Below are 25,339 nucleotides of genomic sequence, written 5' to 3'. Positions count from 1 at the left end.
AGTTGCAAAAAAAATGAAAACTCACTCTTTGGCAGAGAATTTTATTAATGAATCGGATTCTAAAAATTCCGAAACAGGTCGATTTTTATTTTTAAAGTATGATTTTTTGACATATATATCATATTAATGGCATTAACCATCAGGGCACGACAACGTAATCGATCATTTTTTTAAATGAGATTAGGGGTCGTATGCTGGCTCATTTGAAAGGTTTTTTAATTCTCTTTATAGTAATATAAACGTTAACTTAATTATTTATACAGAGTGTCCAAAAATACTTTTTTAATTAAATTGACATAAAAAGAAGAATGTAAGTAATTTTAATTTAAATTATATTTTACTGCTATCAGAAAAGAAGAAAAATGTTTATTTGAGAAATAAACATTGCTTTTCGCTTAAATTCAATATTTAAGCTGCTACCCACTAGCAGTGGGTATTTATTTGCACCAAACTGTATATTATTAAGACGTCCTAAGTGTTAAGCTATTTTGATGTAATAAGCTAGCTAGGGGGTTGTTTATTATATCATATCAGTTCCCGTACGGTTGATCCTAACGTACTCGAAGTATGTGACTAGAAACAGTATGTGACATGAAGAAAAGTATACTTATATACAACCAAACTTGTATGGAATCATCTAATATTTTTCATTATTTTAAGCGAATTAAATCAAAATTTAATTTTCTTCCATTGCATCATACTAAAGCCTAACTACAGGTTATAGAACCAAATCAAGATGCCTGCGAGGTATTAAAGTGCATCATCATAAGTGGCTCGACAATCCTTTGTGGATCTTGGCCTGCTCACAAAGAAGTCGCCACTCCTGTCGATTCCTGGCAACTTCCCTTCAGCTTCTGACCCCTAGAATTTTTAGGTCTTCTTCCACATCACCAATCCATCTTCCTCGTGGTCGTCCTCTACTTCTTGTGCCCTCTGGTTTTGAAAATGTTAATCGTGGTCATCATCGTCATTCGTGGTCTGACATCCTAGCAATGTGTCCAGCATCTAAGTCTCTGCATTTTAACGAATTTCACAATATCTGGATCGGTGTACCTATAACTGATACAGTTCAAAGTTGTATCTTCGACGCCATAGCCCATTTCATTTACTGCCCCAAAAATCTTTCTAAGAATTTTTCTCTCAAAAATACCAAGTCTTTCATCACTTTGAGATAGGGTCCACGTTTCAGCTCCATATATCAAAACCGGTCTTATTAAGGTCTTGTATATATTGAGTTTTACTGCACGTTTTATATTTTTATTTTTTAAATGTTTATGGAGACCGTGAACAGTTCTGTTTGCTATTGCTATGCGTCTTTTTATTTCATCGCTTGTCGTGTTTATGGAGTTTACTAGCGATCCAAGATATGTGAATTCCTTGACTTGCTGAAAGGTGTGATTGTTATTTGGAATTCTCTGTTGGATATTTCGGGAGTTTTTAGAAACCAATATATTTTTGGTTTTTTCCTCGTTTACCACAAGTCCTAATTCACTTGCCGCGTCCGCAAGCCTTGTAAAACACTGCACCATGTCCCTCAAACTTCTGCCCACTCTAACTAAATCGTCAGTGAATGCGAGAATTTGCGTCGATTTATTAAAGAATAGTTCCATTCATTCTAATATTTAATTTTCTGACTGCCTTTTCCAAGGCAATATTAAAGAGGAGACACGCCAGCGCATCTCCCTGTCTTAGACCATTATTAACGTCAAAGAACGTAGAGTTTTCTACTTGAATTCTAACTCACGAGCTTACGTTTTGCATTGTTAGTTGGGTCAACTTAACTAACTTAGGTGGGATCCCAAAGTCTATCATTGCATTATATAATGCGCTTCTTTTAACACTGTCATAGGCTGCTTTGAAGTCGACGGAGAGATGGTGGGTATCTGTGTTATATTTTAGTGACTTTTCTAGAATCTGCATATGTGCTTGAATTTGATGTATAGTTGACTTTCCAGCAGTAAATCCGCATTGGTATTGACCTACAATATCCTTTGTAAAATGTTAAGTCTTTCAAACAATACATTGCCGAAGATTTTATATGCAGATGCTAACACAGTAATGCCTCTATAGTTCTTACAATCCAGTTGATCACCTTTTTTATGCAACAAACATATTACTCCCTTTAGCCACTCTTCTGGTACCAATCCATTCTGCCATATAAGAACTATCAATTTATGGATTGCTGCAAAAAGTTGATCACCACCTTTTTTAAACAGTTGCGAACAGATTTCGTCGATTCCTGGGGCTTTATGGTCTCTGAGGTATGCATTAAAGTTAGTTGGATTAAAATTAAAGGATTTTTTTACTGATCATAATGCCTCACCCGAGCGTGACACTTCCTGTTTTATATTTTTCCTTCACACACTTCCTCTTTTTTATAACAGATCTGGTAATTTCTCTTCCTCGCCTTCTAAGTGCACGAATTGGTTAATCATTTGAATTTACACATCCTACTTTCGTTTGAAAATAGGTCACTTTGTCAATTTCCAATGCTCCAGTTTATTTAAGTAATCAACCTTGTGCTACCTGTATAACTCGGGATCCCGTAACTTTCTCCTGCTATGTAGTCCATGGGCACAGGCAGGGCCGCCGAGAGGGATGAGCGGGCCCCGGTAAAAAGTGAAGGGCGGCCCCCGGCAAAAAGTGAAGAGCGAAAAAAATTGTTTAATTTTTATAGAAATAAAATTACAGTCGACTCCCTCTACAACGAGAACTGAAATGGCGGACTAATGACCTCGTTATACGCCGATCTCGTTATATCAGACAACAATAATATTGAAATGTTTTGATTAACTATTTAGATGGGAAATAAGCCACAATTAAATTGAAAAATAATTTTATTAACGTTTCTACGCCCAAATCGGGTGTCGTTGTCAAAAAACAAAATACTACTAAATTAAACAAAAATGTTGTTGCTAAGTAAAAAAATTATTCTAATCTTTTATTTAATCTGACTCATTTATATTGGCAATTCAGACGTATATTATACATTTTAAAGTAGAAGACTTTATGATATCGCCAATTTTTATGAGTTGCGTTCCAAAAAATAGCTTCAGAACAACATTATGAAATGTTTTGATGCCTCTTACATAGCTTATTGGGTGTCCATGGTCGACCTGAACAATGAGACGTAAATCGTAAATTTCCTACGATATTCAATATCGGTCGATATAAAGGAATAAGTTTATTACAGGCGGTGAAGTTTATTACAGCACTGGTCTCGATAATAACACAGATGTTGGGCATTTCTATATACAGGCAGTTGGGGTAGTTATTTATAGCCACTACTGGGCTAAAAAACATGTAAAGAAACATATTCTTCGATTTAATTTTTCCTCGTTATAACCAAATATGCCTCGCTATAGGGGTGTTATAGTTCAATAGGAATTTCATGGGACATCTAGTGTACCTCGTTTTAAGCGAAACCTCGTAATATCCGTGTTCGTTATAGAGAGAGTCCACTGTATTAATAATAAATAATAAGAAATATTTTAAATATAAATTTTATTAATTTTTGATTATATTTATAATAGTGAAAATATTTATAATACAGGTGTTTTTCTAGTTTTCTGATCGGCAAAAATGTCTCTAATTTTCGAAAATCGCATGATTTTGCCAAATCATTCTCAATTCACAAAGTTGATAGGCAGGTAACCGATCCTATTTCATTGTAGCTATCATTATCTCATAGCATTTTTTATGCGAAAAAGAAAACTAAAGAATCTTTCTGCTTCTGCGACTGTCACCGGTAATGTGTAAAATATTCTTAACGCAAAACCGATTCAAATTTAAGATGTTTAATTTTATTAAGCAAATCTATTTGAGAAAGTTGAGATTCACCAATATTATCCGTGTATATCGCTCTCAAATAAAAAAATTCATCTATCAATTCTTCACTGATATGTCTTCTTTTTAAAACTCGCGCAATACATAATATCAATTTCTTTACATATTGTCTTCATTTTCATCTCAAAATATCCATAAAATTTTAAATATCAAATAAATTTTATTTTCCGCATTAAATCTTCTGGTTAAATTGCTTATTATAAATATGGCAATATTTATTAAATATTTTCCAGCGAAATATTGCGTCGGGCTCAAAATTATCAGTCGCATCACTACTAGGCCCAGGCGAATCATCAAAAATCTCACAGGCGTTTTGCGCCGTTTTTTTTTATTTAATGTAAATACTGGATTTATTCCATAACTGCTGGTAACTAATTTAGATTCTTCAACATATATTCTTATGATTTTTTGTAAATCTTCTAGAAACCCTGATATATTTTTAATCTCCATATCCATACCATAGTTTTATCTGACTGCACTGTAGTACTTGACTCCTGTGATTTAGTGCTGTTAAAATTTTAAACCAAATCGATTAAAGATCATAATATTAAATATAGCCGAGTATTACTTAAACGCATTATGGACATAAAGTGAAGAGCAAAAAAATGGGAAAAATTACATCTTTGGTCTGGTCGACGCCGGGCCCCTTACATCGCCGGGCCCCGGTAAAATGTACCGGCTGTACCGCCCTCTCGGCGGCCCTGGGCACAGGTTTCAAATACATGGGTAATTCCATATAAGTGTGGTTGTGTATACTTATTAATTTTATTGTAATTTTGGAATTGACAGCTTTGCCTTAAATATTGTTTAGAACAGAAAAAAAGCAAAAACATTTTTACTTGTAAAAAATTAAAAAAAAAGAAGTAATTCTTCTTTGGTCCAGTTTACCATCGTCCAATTTTAATAGTAATAAGTGAAATGTATGCTGTTTACTTGATGTCGCAACTATAACCAACAATAATTATCCATCCCAAGAGTAGGTAATCTTCATATTTTTCTATAATTAAAGACACAAATAGAGGTCACCCACATATATTATATCGTCAAATACATGCAGAAATGATACATATCTGTTATATTAGATCGAAGGATAATCTGGTGATGTCACGATCAGTTTAACTTATTCGCTAATGCTTTTTATTAGTTATTTAAGTATTTATAAATATCAAATTTATTAGCAGCTCAGTTTAATTAAGAGGTAAAGATATTCATTTAGATCATATTTTGATTTTCTGGATGTCCTTGCATCTTGTTTTACGTAATAGCGTTATATATTATAACTGTTTTTATACGTTTTATATTAGCATAAAACTGTAAAAAGAACTAATTCGCAAACCAAAAAAATGTTAGTGTAAAATATTAGAAAATAAACAAATAAACAGATAACAAAACAACAATACGAAATAAAAAATATAAGTATTAAAGAAAAAAAATTATACAGGAAATAACACACCCAATAGTAACCTTAAGGCGCATTTAAATCAAAGCGAACACGAACGAACGTTCGTTCGTTAACTTTATTGTATTTGTAAAGCGAATCGAGCACGACCGAACGAATTCGTTCGCATTCGCACATGTTCCAACCGATGTCGGTAAGTGAGCGAATCATCAAAGGAAATCGTTGTTCAATGTGGACAGTGGATAGACGGTAGCGAACGAATTCGTTTAGAAGTACTGATTTAATTTATTTACAAACATTAGTTTGAGAGGGTTGTTTATTGTGTAGTTGTGAAAATATAATTTTGCAATATGGAATATGCCTATGAAACCCAAAATCGAAGCTATATAAAATAATAAACAGAAAAACTGATGCTTGTTTTAACATTTCTATAGGAATGGGTTGTGATGTCTCTGAACTAAAAAAAATGAATTAGCTTCTGGCATCATTTAGACGAGAAAGACAAAAAGAGGGTTCGAAGTGGTTTGCTTTTAAAAGCCTAATGTTTTTGTTAGATAAATTTCAACCCAGAAACACTAATGAGGTAACCAAATCAAATTAATTGCTAAAATTAATTAAAAGCAAATTTATCTTGATACACCAATGTTACAATTTATTATTTGAACATAATATAGTCATAATATCAAGAGCAAGTAACTTTTTCGAGGAAGAATTTTAAGAAAGCTGGTTCTTTATTACATATGTTATTTTCTAAGCTCCCTCAAACAGCGTATAATACCTATTACCTGCTATGTTTGTATTAAAATTTACCCAGCAAAAAACACGAAAATAAACTTAAACACAATGTGTGACTGGCACTGGCCCATCAGCCCATCTTAAAAACATCTGCGGGCAATATGCACTCCGGATCATCAACGAATGCGAACGTTCGCTTCAATGTAAATGGCCCTACTTTGTAGCGAACGAATGACCAAGCGAACACCTACGAATTCGTTCCTTCGTTCGTTCGTTCGTGTTCGCTTTGATTTAAATGCGCCTTTACTCCTTACTTACTCCGTGGCGTTACAACCCTTCATGGGTTTTAGCCAACTCGACAAAGTGCCTCCACTCTTCTCTGTCTTGGGTAATTTATATCCAATTCTGCACGCCCATAGCTTTCAGGTCTCCTGCTATATTATCTCACCACCGGAGTCGAGGGATCCGCTTGGTCTTCTTCCAGTTGGGACTTCCTCCCATACCAGCCTTACTGTTCTTTGGTCAAAATGTGTTAAAATGGTGTCCTGTCCATTGGAGTCTTCTGGACTTTATTTGAAAAAGTGACTATACCGAAAAAGAGAAACGCCAGACAATGTTGCGAACACCGTACCATCAGTCTAATGTGCCACATACTCAAAGTATTTCTAAAGATTATTTATCGTAGAATATACAAAAAGTTTGAACAAGACATTGGACAAACTCAGTTCGGATTTAGAAATGCTCAAGGAATAAAAGAAGCATTATTTGCAGTAAATGTGCTAATACGGATATGTTTATATGTAAACCAGGACATCTATGTCTGCTTCCTAGATTATAACAAGACATTCGATACGGTGAAATATAATCCGTTAATAAAACTACTGAGAACAAAGAACATCGAGACACGGGATATAAGAATAATAAATAATCTGTATTATGAACAAGAAGCTGTCAAAAGAATAAATAATAACACCAATAAAATAAAAATCAAAAAAGGCGTTAGACAGGGCGGTGTCTTGTCGCTATCACTGTTTAATGCATACTCAGAAGAAATATTCAAAATAGCATTAGAAGATGAAGTAGCAGGCATAAAAATAAATGGCCTACCCATATGTGAAATTAGATACGCCGATGACACAATACTAATAGCAGAAACTATTACAGATCTACAAAGAATTTTAGATAAGGTTGTTGCAACAAGTGAAGAATTTGGTCTGTCACTAAACATAAAGAAAATGGCAAATAAAAATGTATACCATTTTTACCATTTGTATTCAGTTGCAATGCGGAGGCAAAACAGTCTAATTTTTCACTTAGAATAGGGAGCGCAGTCCAGCACTCTAAATCGACGATTTTTGACTCTTATTGGTGCCATCATCGGAGAGGCCTAGGCCTGCTGCTCTCTACTAGAAGTGACCAACCATGAAAGCTTATCCCCACATTGCAACTAACGTGTATGGATTAGGTGACTAGCGCCATCTGGCATTTGAAAGGTAAAGTTTTCAATCCTAATAGCAACATTAATAATATTGAAAAATATTAAAAAGATTAATAAAAAAATAAATAAAAAAATAAATTTTCAATTTAAAAATCTTTTAGTAATGTTTTAATATTTTTCAATATTATTAATGTTGCTATTAGGATTGAAAGTTCAGAGGCATGGACGCTAACTAAAACAGATGAATCCGCTCTATCAATTTTTGAAAGAAAGGTACTACGCAAGATATTCGGAGCGGTTTGTGAGAACGGAATATGGAGTCGTAGATATAACTTTGAACTGCAGAATATCTACAAGCAAACGTTTGGTGGAAAAGATATTATCACTATAATTAAGCGAAATCGCCTGCAGTGGGCAGGACATGTAGCCCGAGCCCCTGAATCGAACATGATAAAAAGGATTCTAACAGCTCAACCCGTGGGAATGAGAAGACGGGGTAGACCAAAGTTGAGGTGGATGGACGGGGTAACACAAGATGCCGAGAAGATCGGAGTCGGCAACTGGAAAGTGCAGGCAAGGGACAGAACAGAATGGCGTAGAACGCTTGAGAAGGTCGAGGCCCTCTAAGGGCTGTAGCACCATGATGATGATGATGATTAGGATTGAAAACTTTACCTTTCAATTGCCAGATGGCGCTAGTTACCTAATCGATATACGTCAGTTGCAATGTGGGGATAAGCTTTCATGGTTGGTCACTTCGAGTAGACAGCAGCAGTCATAGACCTCTCCGATGATGACTCCAATAAGAGTCGAAAATTGTCGATTCAGAGTGCTGGACTGCGCTCCCTATTCTAAGTGAAAAATAAGATTGTTTCGCCTTCGCATTGCAACTAAATAAAAATGGTATACATTTTTATTTTATATTAGTATCACTCCTTTAGAGTAACTAGGTCCATTTTCCGTTGGAACTTTACCAAGCTGCAGACGGGGGTTGTGAACTGCAACGTTTAGGATTCCTTCCTTTTGTCTTTACTGCAGCATCCATTTGGCTTGCAAATTTTAGGAGCCTTGGAGGTGTCACCAGGGAAATGGACCAATAAGTTTTCAATTTAAAAATCTTTTAGTAATGTTTCCAATATTTTTCAATATTAGGATTGAAAACTTAACCTTTCAAAGAAAACGAAATTCATGGTTATATCAAAGAAAAATATTAGAAACATCAATATACACGTAAATAATAAACCGATAGAACGAGAGTTCAGAATTATAACTATTTAGGGACAAACGTTAGTGAAACAGTGGTAGCGGGTAGATACTTCTCTGCGATCCCGGTAGGGAATAGATCTACTTCAGGAATAGCACACCTGCCCTACGCGAGCTCATGGATTTCCCCAACATCCATTTACCGGGGAAACCATGTCCAAACCCAAAGCATTCCCATCTCCACCATTTCCTCCTTCCACATCCTAACCAACTCGCCAACACGCACTAGCCAAGCGTGGCGTTTTAATGGCTAAAACCCCAAAGGCAAATTTCCATGAAAGACGAAACTACTGAACGGCCCTCAGCCTCCGGCGGCTCCAACACCCCCAGCCAAGGTAGCGGGTGGAAAAGGGTTGGAGCAGAGGGTGCTAAGAATCCCCGGAAAAGATCAGGCTACCACAAAGGACGACAAATGCATATCACCTCATATAATGTTAGAACTCTTATATCGGACCAGAAGATGATGGAACTGGAGGAAGAACTGAAAACAATAAAATGGGACATCATCGGCCTCAGTGAAATCAGACGAAGAGGAGAAGCTCAAATTACCCTTAGATCGGGGCACTTATTTCATTTTAGAGGAGAAGAAGACACTTCAAATGGTGGAGTAGGATTCATTATACATAGAAAGCACGCCCAAAATATAACTAAAATTAACAGCATAAGTCCCAGGATTGTGTACCTCATCTTCAAACTAAATGCAAGATATAACCTTAAGATAATCCAGACATATGCTCCAACGACTAGCCACTCGGATGAAGAAACTGAAATATTTTATGACGACCTATAAACAGCATTACATACTACACCAGCATACTACACAATAGTTATGGGCGACTTTAACGCGAAAATGGGCTTTAAACAAGATGATGCAGAAGTAGCAATGGCAAGTATGGCTACGGCGAAAGAAATGAACGAGGGCAAAGACTGCTTAACTTCTTACACCAGCAAAATTTATCCGTGATGAACTCTTTTTTTCGATAAAAAGCCTCAGCGTAAATGGACATGGATAAGCCCAGATGGCAGTGTCAAAAATGAGATAGATTTTATCATAACGAACAGAAAAGAAATAATTAAAGATATTGAAGTACTTAACAAATTTTCGATAGGAAGCGACCACAGATTAATCCGAGCAAAGATACAATTAAATGTCAACTTGGAAAGAACAAAGATGATCTTCAAAACACGAAAGAAGAAATGGATTCCCCCAGAAAACAACGACCTCTATGAAGATATACTAACCAGACGTATACAAACTTAGAAAACGAAATAGAAGACATCGAACTAGCAAATAATCTCATAACGGAGGCACTTAAAGAAACCGAAAGGGAGTGCTGCCCGACCGTCGGGACCCATAAAGAAAAATTAAGCCAAAATACCAAAGAGTTAATAAGTAAAAGAAGACAACTGACGGAAAAATACGACTCCAACTACACAACACTGAAGAAATTAAATAAAGATATCCACCGGTCTATCCGAAAAGACATAAGAGAAAACAATACAAGAGAAATAACTCAAATAATTCAAGAAAACAAAAGTTTAAAAGTTTTGCGGCGAAATACGAATAACATTGGCAACAAAAATATGTACAGAATAAGAAATAAAGACAACAGCATTGCTACGGATAGAGCCGAAATCCTTAAGGTTGTCGAATCGTTTTATCGCGAAATGTATGAGAGCACCAACGCAAGGCAAGATCAGCTCCTGTCCAAAATCACAAACCAGGGATCAGAATTAATGCCAGAAGTAACACCATACGAAGTTAAAAAGACACTTTCAGAAATGAAACATAATAAATCCCCTGGCGATGACGGAGTAGTGATCGAGGCAATCAAACAAGATGGAAATAAAATTATCCAGGTTTTGGCCAAACTTTTCACCGAATGCATTTACCAAGGAAAAACGCCTTCTCAATGGAACAATGCAGTCATTGTTTTATTGCACAAGAAAGGTGACATAACAGATCTAAAAAACTACCGTCCTATCAGTCTGCTATCACACATATATAAACTTTTCACAAAAATTATCAAAAAGAGACTGGAGGCTAAGTTAGACTTCTATCAGCCTAGAGAACAAGCTGGCTTCAGATCCGGATACAGCACTAACGACCACTTACTGGTAATAAAAAACTTGATCAAGAAGTCTGCGGAATACAACAAACCATTGGCACTGATATTCGTGGACTACGAGAAAGCGTTCGATACCATAAACCAGCAGAAAATGTTAAAAGCATTGACAGAATGCCGAATAGATTATCGCTATACTAACATGATAAAATATATCTACCACAACGCAACGGCTAGCGTAAGACTATCTGATCAACAAACAAATAAATTCTGTATACAGCGAGGAGTACGGCAAGGAGACACCATCTCACCAAAGCTGTTCAAAACCCTTTTAGAACACAGTTTTAAGAAGGTAGATCTGAACGAATATGGTATCAACATAAATGGAGAGAAGCTCAGTCATTTGAGATTCGCAGATGACATCGTCCTTATAGCCGATCGTATGGATGATGCAATAATAATGTTGAACAAGTTATGTCACGCTTCCTTAGAGGTCGGACTAAAGATTAACATCAACAAGACGCAAATAATGACTAATCTGGTGCTAAATCGTAATATTGTTCTTGATGGAATGAATATTGAGCAGACTGCATCTTATAAGTACTTGGGACATGAAATTCGATTGGGAAGAGATAACCAGACGTGCGAGCTCCCACGTCGCATAGGATTAGCCTGGGCAGCGTTTGGTAAACTGAGCTATGTATTTAAATCGGACTTACCCATATGCCTGAAAAGGAAAATCTTTGACCAGTGTGTATTGCCTCTACTCACTTATGGAGCGGAAACATTAACACTCACAAAAAAGGTAGTGAACAAGATTCGCATAACTCAAAGGGCTATGGAGCGCCAGATGTTGGGTGTCTCCCTGAGGGACCGAATCCCAAACGAAGAAATACGACGTAGAACAAAAACAGCGGACGCCGTCGAAAGAATCGCGTCGCTCAAGTGGAATTGGGCAGGACACGTCGCCAGATTGTCAGACAACCGATGGACAAAACGTATTGTCGAGTGGAGGCCACGAGAAGAAGCACTACGGAGCAGAGGACGACCACCAACCAGATGGGCTGACGATCTGAAACGTATTGTCGGCAACTGGATGCAAGCCGCACAAAACAGAGAAAGATGGAAAGAGCTGAGGGAGACCTATGTCCAGCAGTGGACGCGTACGGGTTGATGATGATGATGATGATGTTAGTGAAACAAACGATTATACCAAAGAAATCCGAATTAGAATAGAAAAGGCTAGAAGTGCATTCAGTAATATGAAACAAATATTATGTAGTAGAGACCTCAGCCTAAATCTTAGAAAGCGAGTACTAAAATGTTATGTATTTTCTGTTCTTTTGTATGGTGTGGAGACATGGACTCTAAATAAACAATGCCTCAATAGATTGAAAGTATTTGAGATGTGGACGTATCGAAGAATGCTGAGAATCTCCTGGACAGACAGAATACCCAATGAGGAAGTACTAAGGAGAATACAGAACAGCAGGGAGATACTGGATTCCATCAAAATAAGAAAACTTCAATACTTGGGTCATATAACACGTGGTGACAGATATGAACTCCTAAAATTAATTATGCAGGGAAAGATTCAAGGAAGGCGCAGGGCGCAGCATAGGTAGGAGAAAAATATCCTGGCTGAGAAATCTCAGAGAATGGTTTGGATGCAGCTCAACTGAACTCTTTCGGGCTGTAGTGTCAAAAGTGGGAATAGCAATGATGATTGCCAACCTTCGTCGCGGAGATGGCACGTAAAGAAGAAGAAAACTTTATTTCTTTTATTATGTTGCACAACAGTAACCGCAAAGCACAAACCAAAATATGGCTTGGGTACGTTGACGACACCTTTATTATCTGGACAGATAGATAATAAAACTAAGTACATTCCTGCAACACTTAACAATTCGCGATGAAAAACAAAGTAGCTGACCTCTGGTGGAATAAATTTAAACTACTATAAGTGGTATAAACAAACCAGAAAATTGTTGATTTGAATGGAATTTGGTCACTTTTTAAAAATGTTTATAAAATTTGAGCATTATGAGTACCGGGTGTCCCAATAAGAATGGCTCTCGGCCATATCTCAGGAACCGTTTATAGTAGAGCTTTGAAATAAAAAATTTTATAACAAAAGTTGCCTCAGGAAAAGCCTGGAAATTATTTTCATAATTGTGGGACCACCTCTAGAGGGCGTAATTGAATATCAAATATTAAAAAATCTAAATTTTACAAAATTTTCCTAATGAAGGGGCACTGGAAATCCGATCGTCGTATTCTTCATAAAATTCTACGCATATTTGATTTGACAAGTTTAGGTCTACCTTTGGAAATAAGAGGTGGGGGTGAGTGGGAACCTTGTTATGAAAAACTGGCTGTGAGTCCGGTTCTGCTCAATCAAATTTTGCAAACTTGGTCTTGTTGAAGACAGATCTTTTTCGTCAATGTAAAAGTTATGATTTCGAACCAACTTACTGAGTAATATGCCAGCTAGAAGGCGTTATTTAATTTTTTTCAGAAATCTAGTGTTCCTTGGAAAATATTAAATACAAACATGCATTTTTAATACCATATTACAAAATTAGACAAAATTAGCAACAGAATAGCGAAAACCGCATGTTAGTACCTTTTCTCTATCTCGAGATATCTTACAAAACGTGTAAATTTAAAAACATAACTGTTACTGTCACCGGTAAACGAAATAATTCATTAAAAGTAGTGTGCTATGGAAACAACAAAGAAACATTTTCCAGCTATCAACGTATATTAGGTCTTTTCAACGCTTCTCATTTGTTTCGAGCCTCGTTCATATCTCGTATATTAATATTATACACGGATTATACGGCATATGACAGAGGCTCGAAACAAATGAGAAGCGTTGAAAAGCCCTATTACAAAGAAATAAAAACAACTATTTAGTGATAGTTGCCCATCATTTTCGTTGCAAACATTTACTCTTTCAAGAGTAGATTGAACAGCAGTCTCAATTTCTGCTCTCAATATGCTTTGAATGGCATTTAGTATTCTCTGGATAATGTATTCTAGAGTAGTATATGATGGGCAACAATTTGAATATTTTGGTCGTCACTAAGTAGTTCTTTTTGTTCTGTGTTATAGTTAATTTTAATGGTATTGTTTCTCTTTATATTGTTGTTTTAATTAATTATATTTTTATACGTTGACATCTGGAAAATGTTATTTTGTTTTTTTCCACAGCACACTACTTTTCATTAACTTAGTTTACCGGTGATAGTAACAGTTATGTATAAAATTTACACGTTTCTCGAGATATCTTGAGATAGACAAAAGGTATCGACATGCGGTTTTCGCTATTCTATTGCTAATTTAATCTAATTTTATAAAGTATGATTAAAAATGCATACTTGTATTTAATATTTTCCAAAGAAAACTAGATTTCTGAAAAAAACTAAATAACGCCTCCCAGCTGGCTTATTACTTATTAGGATGGTTCAAAATTATCACGCTTACATTGAAGAAAATGATCTGTCTTCAACAAGACCCAGTTTTCAAAATTTGATTTAGCAGAACCGGACTTACAGCCATTTTTTCATAACAAGGTTCCCACTCACCCCCACCTCTTATTTGCAAAGGTAGAGTTAAACTTGTTAAATCAAATATGCGCAGAATTTGATGAAGAATACAATAATCGGATTTACAGTGCCCCTTCATTAGGAAAATTTTGTAAAATTTAGATTTTTTTATTTTTGATATTCAATTACGCCCTCTAGCGGTGGACCCACAATTATGAAAATAATTTCCAGGCTTTTCCTGAGGCAACTTTTGTTATAAAAATTTTTATTTCAAAGCTCTACTATAAACCGTTCCTGAGATATGGCCGAGAGCCATTCTTATTGGGACACCCGGTACATTAAAATATTTTAAATCAAATCGGTATTGTTCTATTCCTCAATTGAATGTTTGTTTATGCCATTTATATCGGCCATTTCCTTGCATTCGACCTGCCCTCTATATTGCGTTTCAATCGCGAATATCCACCTCACAATATAACTTACACTTTTAGATGTGTTAGTGATACAGGGAAATGGAAGCATGGGATACACTTATAGTAACTATTACTCTCAGACAATAATGTATCACTTTTCGCTCTTAATACATAAATAACTATTATGTGTTAAGAGCGAAAAGTGATACATTATTGCTTGGGAGTAATAGTTACTCAAAAGCAACAATGTCACTTTATGTTTGTAATACATACATTTTTTCTACAATCACTTACTAAAATAAAACTATTTTTAAATCATTAACTTTATTGTTACTATTTAAAAAATCATTAACTTTATTATAACTACGTGAACAAATATTAATAGTAATGCACTTTGAAATTTGGAAATTGAAAGTGAAGTGAGTACAGTCGTTAATTATTATTCCAGACACCGAAGGAATATTAGATCTATATTCTGGATAATTATGATTGGCATTATCCCCTATGTGTCCAATCGATGACCCAGGCAAAATTTTGCAGTGAGTACAGTCCTTAATTATTATTCCAGACACCGAAAGAATATTTGGTCTATATTCTGGATAATTATGATTGGCATTATCCCCTATCTGTCCATTCGATGACCCAGGCAACATTTTCTTTGCTGCTTCAATTGTTTCATTAATTTTATCATATATATAGCCTTCGGAAACCATTGAACTCTTGCAACCCCCGTGTCGCTTTAATTGTGTGATATCACCTCCACCGTTTGCCAGTAAAATAGCCGATGATCGGCGGAGGCAGTATCCTGTGTATAAATGGTCTTGTAGATTAAGATATTTAGCAATTTCGCTCGGTATTTTGGTACTAGTGTGCATTCCCACAACTTGATTGAAATACTTTCCCTTGGTATATTTTAAGAAAAATCGTGGCGATGTATTTTCATTCCTAGGTCTTAACGCAACGTATTTTCTAAAAAAACTGAAATAGTCAATAGAATTTTCTTGTATGTTATTAAATTTATGACAGTGAAAACTCGAGTCGTTCGTGTCTTTGAATCAGGAATAGTATCTAATAAAAGAGACCCTTTGTCTCCAATATCTTTACAACTCATTTTTACCAATTCATTACATCTGCAGGCACCAGTAATTCCAATAATTAGAACAACCTATAAACTATAAAATATAATCATCCACTAAACTACAATATTGACAATAATCAACATGTGAAATTTACATTGTTTAATAAGTGTATTTCGTCAGAGGCTTCGCATAAATATTTCGCTTTGTAAAAAGGTTTTTGACTTTTTGGGTTTTTATCCAAACCCTTGTTTTTTTTTAAATGCAGTCAACTTTTTGAACTGACTTAAGGCAATATTATTTTTTGTAGATAATGTCGTTTTTAACCTTTCCGGAACCGTGCTACAAAAACTTACGCTTCAGGCCGTGTGGGGTAACTATGATACCCCACTAAAATACTTCAATAAATTATTTAAATTTTGCATTATTGTTTGGAAAGTTATACAGTAAAGCACTAGTCACTGAAATAATTTGTTTTTATTATTAAACAATGTACATTTTTTTATTTTGACCTTTTATTAGAATTTGCTTTTATTCGTTATTTTTACAGTCAGGACCAGGACATACAAATTTTCTACTATCTTCTCGATGTATGCTGCAAATGGGTTTTCTGAATGTATTACATGATGTTTTAGTTTTTCTGTCTGATTTTCTGTAATTTCCGGTGTCAACTGACCCTTTGATTTCAATACGTAGTAGACCATGCGGGGTAACGAGGGTAGCCCAAGTAATTATAATTTCAATTTTAGTAGAAAATTGAAATTATATCTAATAATTTTTATAAAAAAAATGATTTGGGAATGTATTTTCTCAGATTACCTGTAGGGAGAAAAAATATATATTTTGAAAAGTTATAAAAACAAAACCGCATCTGGGGTACCTAAAATACCACAGTGAGTAAATAGACCACAGTGATGACGATTTTAGTGTCTTGGATTTTTCAGAAAAATAGGCAACAAATACGTTTTCTGAGTATTTGCAAATTATTTTCAAATGAATCTGCTACTTAGACTAGAATATGGTGTTTGATCAATCTATGGGGGAGCAGTACAGCATCAGATGAGTACTTGTGTCTTGGTAATTAGGTACTCCTCCGTAGATACTTAAATTACTCAAGTAAATAGATTTGAAGATGATCATAATGATGTATTCTATGACGCTTAGTATCTTGAGTTCCTCGTAATTATATCTAGTATCGTATTAATGAAGTGACAAATATGAATTGTATTTTTTTAGATCTAGTCCATTCTTTCACGGTTTTTGCTTTAAATTTTAAAGAACCGCTTGGATTGACATGAAATTTGGCATACGCATAGCTTACATGTCAAAGAAAAAAAGTGATATTGTGCCGATGTGTGCTTTTGCCCTGGGGGTGACTTTCACCCCATCTTGTGGGTGAAAAAATATAAGTCTAAAGTAAGTCCGGAAATGGATAAACTGACTAATTTTAAGTAACTTTTGTTCTATAGAGCTTTTTCGCCAATGCAACACTTTTCGAGTTATTTACGAGTGAATATTTTCATTTTTCAACAAAATAACTACATTTTTAGACGGTTTTTCGCAAATAACTCAAAAAGTAAGTATTTTGTCGAAAAAACATTCTCAGCAAAAATATAGCCTGTAAAAAAGTAAAAAAAAATGGTGTACGCGTTAGGTCTCTGGACCTCGTAAAACCAGAGTTATAGCCAATGAAAAATAGATTCATATCCACCAAATTTCAAATATAATACTTCGAAGTGAAATATCCAAAAAATTAAGCACTTTTTGGGGAAAACCAATTATAACTTTTTTAAAGTGTTTAATAAAAGCTTTGTTTCTATTTTTATAAAAAGTTTCTAGCATTCAATTTAAGCAAGTTACGCTCAAAATAAAGTTGGTCGCTTTTGTTTTGGCAAAAAAAATCGGGAAGACCACCCTCTAATTAGCAACTTCAATGAAATTAATCGTTACCGCTCCACAAATTATTTTACTTATGTTGTGTTTATATGATCTATAAGTTTCATCGATTCAAAATGCTTATTTTGGAAAAAATTTGGTTTTAAAGTAAAATTTTTAAAAATTCTAATTTTGAAAAAATTGGTTTTTTCAAAATAACTTAAAAATTGTTAGAGATACCAAAAATCTCGAAAAACAAAAAAAGTCAGCATTGCTTTTCTGAATATCATGTATTTTTTTGTTTTTCTGTTAGACAAAAATTGATTGAGATTTGGTGTTTCTAAATTTGCATACATTCGTGATGAGTGACTCGTTCAACCCCTTTTAACTACAGCCCTTTCAAAAATAAGGACTTTGAACCGATGAAACTTACAGATCATATAAACAATACATACACGGGTCAAGAAACTTGTGAAGTCGTAACGATTAAGTTCATTTGAGATACTAATTAGGGGGTGATTTTCCCGATTTTTTTAACAAAAAAAAGGAACTAACTTGATTTTGAGCGTAACTTGTTTACTTTTGATGCTAGAAATTTTTTTTATAAAACAAAAATGAAGCTTTTTTTAAACACTTTAGATAAGTTGTAATGAGTTTTCCCCGAAATGTGCTTCATTTTTGGTTATTTCACGTTAAAGTATTCCATTAAATTTGGAATTTGACGAATATGAACCTATTTTTAATTAGCTATAACTCTGCTTCTACTAGGTATAGAAACGTGATATATACACCATTTTTTACAGGCTATATTTTTTCTATGAATGTTTTTTCGACAAAATACGTACTATTTGAGTTATTTGCAAAAAACCGTGTAAAGGTGTGGTTATTTTGTTGAAAAAATGAACATATTCACTGGCAAATAACTCGAAAAGTATTGATTTAGTGAAAAAACTCTATAGAACAAAAGTTACTTAAAATTAGTCAGTTTATCAATTTCCGGACTTACCTTGGACGAATACTTTTTCACCCCCAAGAGGGGGTGAAAAGCACCCCCGGGGCAAAAGCACATATCGGCACAATATCACTTTTTTTCTTTGACTTGTTAGCTATGTGTATGCCAAATTTCATGTCAATCCAAGCTGTTTTTTTAAATTTAGAGGTTTTGCAATATTTTACCGTTAAAGAACGGACTAATCTCTATTTTAGACCAACCACGTGATTACATAGATATAATAAACACCGACGTTGAGTAATGTATAAAGTGATCTTGCGAGCAAAAGAGACTTAAGCATGATTACAGAACTATTAATGTTCTCTGTATATCTTAAGTAATTAATCAAAAGGTATGCCAAATTACACCCTTGTTAATAAATTCTTCGTAACATTTAGGTTATCAAATATTTTATGTTGTAATAAACAACACTAATAACCTACCATCAGATAACCATAATAAATCTTAATGAAGTTACTATTTTATCACCTTTTGACTATAAGTAATGTTACAAGTCACTTCTTCTTAGAGTATTTATGTCCCAGTAATTTCTAACACTTTAATTTTCGTGAACATTATTTCTTGTTATAGAAACTTCCTGACATATTTTTTAATATTGAATATTGATGAATGGTGATTCCATTTCATAAAGAGAAAATTAAAACAATTGGATAGACATACTGAAGTTATTTCACTACACTTTCTCCACTTTTTCCCCATTTTTAAAATTGTACAGAAACCAAAAAAAAACGGATGAAACTGAAAAAATATTTTATGGTGTCTTTAAGCTTTATTGCGTAAACTCTACTAAGAAAACACGTTTGAACATTCTTTTTAGTTATCTTCTGTGAAACAAAAGAAATTAACAATACTATTGAGGAGAATGTGAGTTATTTCAAGTTTTTAGTCCAGGCTGTATCGTCGCCCCCGTTTTAAATACGCTCAATTTGATTTAGGTTGGAGATTACCACAGATAAGAAAAAACATCAATGTCATATCTTCTAGAGTTAATGAATTCCTAATTGTTTGAGCTATAAGGGAACTAGTGTTATAATACATTAAAAGAAATTTCTGATCAACAGCTGCTACATATGGAAACACGGCATCTTTAATAATATTGGTCTCTGTATAATTATTACATTCAAAAGATCTTTAATTGAGACCAAATCAGTTCTTTATCCAGTATTAATATTACCCCATATTATCAAATATTACTTTTTCGGGTCGACCTACGTCTTCTTTAGTTAATAAAAATTTAAAAAATGTTATTTTTTTCTACTACGTACAATCTTCATTGTTTAAGTAAATAATTTTTCTATGGATGCTATACAATGTGCACCTTCTCTCACTACCTACATACATTTAAAACGAAAAATTTATCACGCAGTGAAAATAGTCGGCCATTGCAGTGAAAAATAATTTCTCACTGGTTCTCCGCCGGTTTTCCATGTGTTTACATCGCGACGGAATGAAAGTCGCGGTTGACATTATGATCGCCGTTTCCATGGTAACATGCACAATACACAATTATTGTTGTCAACTTTCCAATCGTGAATATAATTAATATTTTTTTAAAATATTTCACACCTATTAAAAGCAGCACGGCAGCAACCCCTAAAATTACGTTTTACCGACCACGAAAATCACATTTAAGGTGAATGAGCAATTTTGATCATTCTTTATATTTTCGAATGTCGCTGAATCTGAATAATATGAAGTTTATTTTTATCTAGAATTGGTGGAACATTTTCAAAAATCAAATTTTATGCAAAAATGCGAAAAATCAATTTTGACGATTTTTCAACCTTTACACCGCTGTACCTTTGGTTGCTGTAAATATTTCCTTTTGAAAATTTTACTGTGTCATCTTTGAAGTATTTAAAAAACAATGAGATTTGTTCAAAATGTTTAAACAAATTAAAAGAGGAGTTGTTAATTTTTAAACATTTTGTCGTCAGATTTCATTAGTTTCATGTTTACTTAAAAAATTTGAGTGACACACTTTTTAGTTTATAATTTTAACCAACACAACAATAAAACATAATGCATGAAGAAATTTTTTGGGAAAGTCATAATATACAAGAGCAAAAAAGTTATGTGACTTTATATACGAGCTGCACATCTCAAAAAACGCTTATTTCTCGAGATACTGACCACGTTGTGGTGAATGGCTAATTTTGATCATACTTTATGTTTTTGATGGTGCTGAAAACGAAAATTAGGTTTGTTTTGAATTTTACGTGGAGAGACATTGTCAAAATCGCAATTTTACTCTAAAAATAAAAAAAAATGAAATCACGTTTTTTGCGTACAACTCGCTACAACTCTGTTCCATTTTAATATTTTTTTCTGAAATTTTTACAGTATACATTTCTTACCTTTCTGAAGACAATGGGACCTCTGTTATTTCTTACTTTTCTTACCTTTCTGTTTCAATCTTTCTGTCTTATTATAATAAAAGTTATGAATTGTTTAAAGTAAAAGGTGCAGATTCCTGAATTGCAAAGTTTAATTGCAAAAGTTAAGTGACAAAATTTGAAATTTAGCTTTTTAATCAAGTTTATGTTAACATATAGAGTAGAAGGAACAAAATGTTTTATAAAAAAAAATGTGAAACTTTTAATTTTAATAAAAACGTGATTTCATTTTTTTAGGGTAAAATTACGATTTTGACAATGTTCCACCATCAAAACTTCAAAATAAACCTCATTTTCGTTTTCAACACCATCAAAAACCTAAAATATGATTAAAATTAGCCATTCACCACACCGTGGTCAGTATCTCGAGAAGTAAGCGTTCTTTGGGGGTAGTGCCACTTGTCTATAAAGTCACATAACTTTTTTCCTAGTGCAATTTTTGACTTAAAATTTTTCAGAAAACTCCTTCATGACCCATGTTTTAATTCTCTGTTGATTTTTTCCTTCTTTTTTTGGCATCTGAAAATTATAAACTAAAAAGTTTGTCACCCAACTTCTTTAAGTAAACATGAAACTAACTAAATCTGACAACAAATTGTTTAAAAATTAACAACTTCTCTTTTGATTTGTTTAAGCATCCCGATCAAATCTCATTGTTATCTAAATTCTTCAAAGACGATAAAGAAAATTTTTTAAAAGGAAATATTTACAGCAACCAAATATACAGCGAGGTAAATATAAAAAATCATCAAAATTGTTTTTCTCGAATTTTTTGCAAACATTTGATTTTTGAACAAGTTCCACCAATTCTAGATAAAAAATAAATTTCATATTCGGATTCAGCGACCTCGAGAACATAAAGAATGACCAAAATTTGCCATTCACCTATCATGGTCGCTTTTCCGATTTCTAAGCCTCAAATTAGGGGTGTGCCGCTCGCCTATAATGGAATACGGCGAAGATTTTGAATTTGAAAATACACCCCCAAATATTGTGGAGAAAGCATCAGATGTTTGCAAAAATTTGTTACCAAGCATTTGTTCATCCATCTATGTTCAATTTTCAATTTATATAAATTTTGCAATTAATTGTTTTTGTCTTTGGTTTTATATCATATTTACTGTATATTGACGATTTATCTAATTTTAGTAAATTGTAGTTGTTATTTGTTGTTGATATTATTTTTCTTTTGACTCTATGTAAGCTTTGTCCATAAAATTGTAAAAATTTTCAGTGACAATAAAGCATATTTCTATTCTATTCTATTCCATTTCAAAAGAAAAGTACGAAATCGCTTACAGGAATTTCATGGACTGGAGGATAAAAGAGAAAGGTAATTCATTTTCTGAAAATACCTTGCTTGTGTACTTCGAAGAGTTGTCAAGAAAATTAAAACCTTCTACATTATGGTCCATAATATGTACTCCATGCTGTAGAGTACAATAACTATTAAAAACTCTGTCGGCATACCAAAATATGTAAAACTACACGCTACCACAGCTATTTCTCACTTAGAATTATTTTTTTATTATTAGCTGGTTTGATTTAGAGCATGAGACATGACAATTCAAATAAACAATAGATAACTACAGAGAATGTAATGTCAACATAAATTTAAGTCCCTTTTTACATACAAATATTAATTTTGATTTCAACAGTTTATAAGAACAAAAGAAAGTAATTAATTTAACAAAAAAAATAAACCAGAACCAGCTGTTTCCTTCACATAAATATAAAAACTTGTTATTTTAATCCCCTTTTTAGACCTATCTAGCCTAATCTAAATTGTACCTTGTTTCTTCTTGTTTTCTCCCATAAAATAAAATAAAATCTGTTACCGTCCTTATTTCCTTCAAGAACAAACCATTTGCCTGGATAAACACACTGAAATCTTCCTTAAATTTGTCAAAATGTCAAATGGTTAAACGTTAAATATAAAACTGCCAAATAAATGTACTTATATCTATTACTACTTCTTCAAAGCCCCAGGATCGATAAACACATACAATTATTGTACTACCGGAACACCCTAGCAAAAGAAAAAAAAACAATAAAAATAACTCAACTAACCTCTTAAAACTCAAAACCAATAAACTGACCAAAAATGACTTCAGCTTACCTTTAACATGCAAAAGAGTCCATTAAACAACTTTCAGCGTGGCCATTAACAAACATCAAATTAATCTTTTGAGGTTTTCCAAAAAAAAAATCTTCACGTGCCCCAAATTTCCAGCACACCAACGGAGACCTCAATAAAAGAATTCCCAGCACATCCCACCAAAGGATTGAATAACTACCATTTCAATTAAAAAAACTGGGAATCCAAATCGCCGACCAGGCTTCAAGTGCTTTCTCAAAAATCTTTATTGAAAAATAATGAACGTTGTTGTTTTGCTACCAAGGTCTTCAAAAACAAAAAAACTCTACAACAAAAATCTTCTCTCACTTCATACAAACATAAAAACAATACATCCTCCAATGAAAAAAATAATCGGTAACTAAATAACCAAAATTCAACAAACGTTACTACCAAATTTTCAACCGTAATAAAGCCGCAACTAAATTATTTACTTTTGAAGTTTGAACTCTTGACAACAACTCATCCATAGAAAAAGTACAGTGTACAATATGTGAGAAAAATACATGTTTCTCCCTCGCCTGATTTGCGGCATTCGCCTACGACTCGTGTCAACGAACTTCTGCGCTCGTGAGAAATATGTTTTTTTTCTCACTTGTACAATATACTATTATTCAATTAGTTTATTAGTCAATTTTATTATAATATAAGCATTGAAAAAATGAACTCTGAAAATGAAATGAAAATTGTTTTAAAAAAGTTTTAAAACATGCGTTTTAAACTGGGCGAAGGAACTTTGATTCAATTTTTTGGCGAAAGTCTGGTGTAAAATTATACAATAATAAAAAACCGCTAAACGCAGTAAAAATGAGTGGCGCACACCATATTGCAGCTACAAAAGAGGTGATATGAATATTACGTGGCGCAAAATTGTACTTTCATTTTGATGGAAAATAAAATTCTAGTTTTATTTGATACACGTAATATTCATATCACCTCTTTTGTAGCTGCAATATTGTGTACGCCACTCATTTTACTGCGTTTAGCGGTTTTACTTTATCGTACTACATACGCAGTATGAGTATAATAGATAAAGTTATAGGATCGTGCAAAAAAATTTTTTTCAGATTTCACTTTTTTTCGACGTTTTGAGTCCCCCTGAGTCTAAAAAGCAAATAAAAAAAACATGTCGGAAGTATGTACGTATGTACGTACGTACGTATGTACGTACGTATGTACGTACGTATGTATGTACGTACTTATGTCGCCACCGCCCAGCAAAAACTACTGGACCGATTTCGATGAAATTCGGTATGAGTAAGTTTAAGAGAATTTTGTCGAGAAACTAATCTTTTGAAAAAAACCTCTCAAAGGGGGGCCGAAATAGGGGGGTTATTTGGGGCCCATTTTTGCAAATTTTGACCAAAACGAATGAAATTTAACTTAAAGTTAGCTCATCGATAGGTAAATAGATATACGGAATTTGACATTTCCAAATCCAAAATGGCGGCCAGTATGGCCTACCGCCCACCCGATACATTTCCCTACCAATCTAAAAACTTGTTTAAGATAAATTTAATTTGAAAAAACATTTATATAGCCTAAAGATGGAGCTATAACAGGAATATTATCGTTTTTCAGAAAAAGTTACGGGTTGCCTATATTTAAGGGGTCAAAATTTGACATAAATTTGAACTAAATTTTCTCAAAAATGACTTCAAGGAATTTGTTTATTTTTTGATATATTTTTGATATCCTATCGGTAAATTGAATAAAATTGGTCAGATTTCTTAACTCCTCATAGGAGGGGAGTTATGAATTTTTTATAAAAAAATATTCGAGTGCCCGTAACTACCTCTGTAATAGAAACTAAAATTTGAAATTTGGCAGACGTATATAGTACTTTGTTATCTATTAGCACAATAAATTTTACCCACAATATGGCTTCCGGTTTAACCGGAAATGAAAAAAAAACTCTTAATTTTTTACATACGCCCTGTATATTTTTACATATTTTGAAAGAATGTAAAATTGTCTTTCCAATGACATAAAACTCGTTACTGTAACTTAAAAACTCGAAAAGTTACAGAAAATTGAAATTTTGCTAGAATCTTGTGTGTGTCCCCTCTCACGCGATCATAGCAGAGCATTATTATAGGACAGTCAATGAGGGTATTTGGCTCCGAATTCCA

This window comes from Diabrotica virgifera, chromosome 3 (assembly GCF_917563875.1).
Source record: "Diabrotica virgifera virgifera chromosome 3, PGI_DIABVI_V3a".
Taxonomy (NCBI): Eukaryota; Metazoa; Arthropoda; class Insecta; order Coleoptera; family Chrysomelidae; genus Diabrotica; species Diabrotica virgifera.
This window is presented reverse-complemented; position numbering follows the sequence as displayed.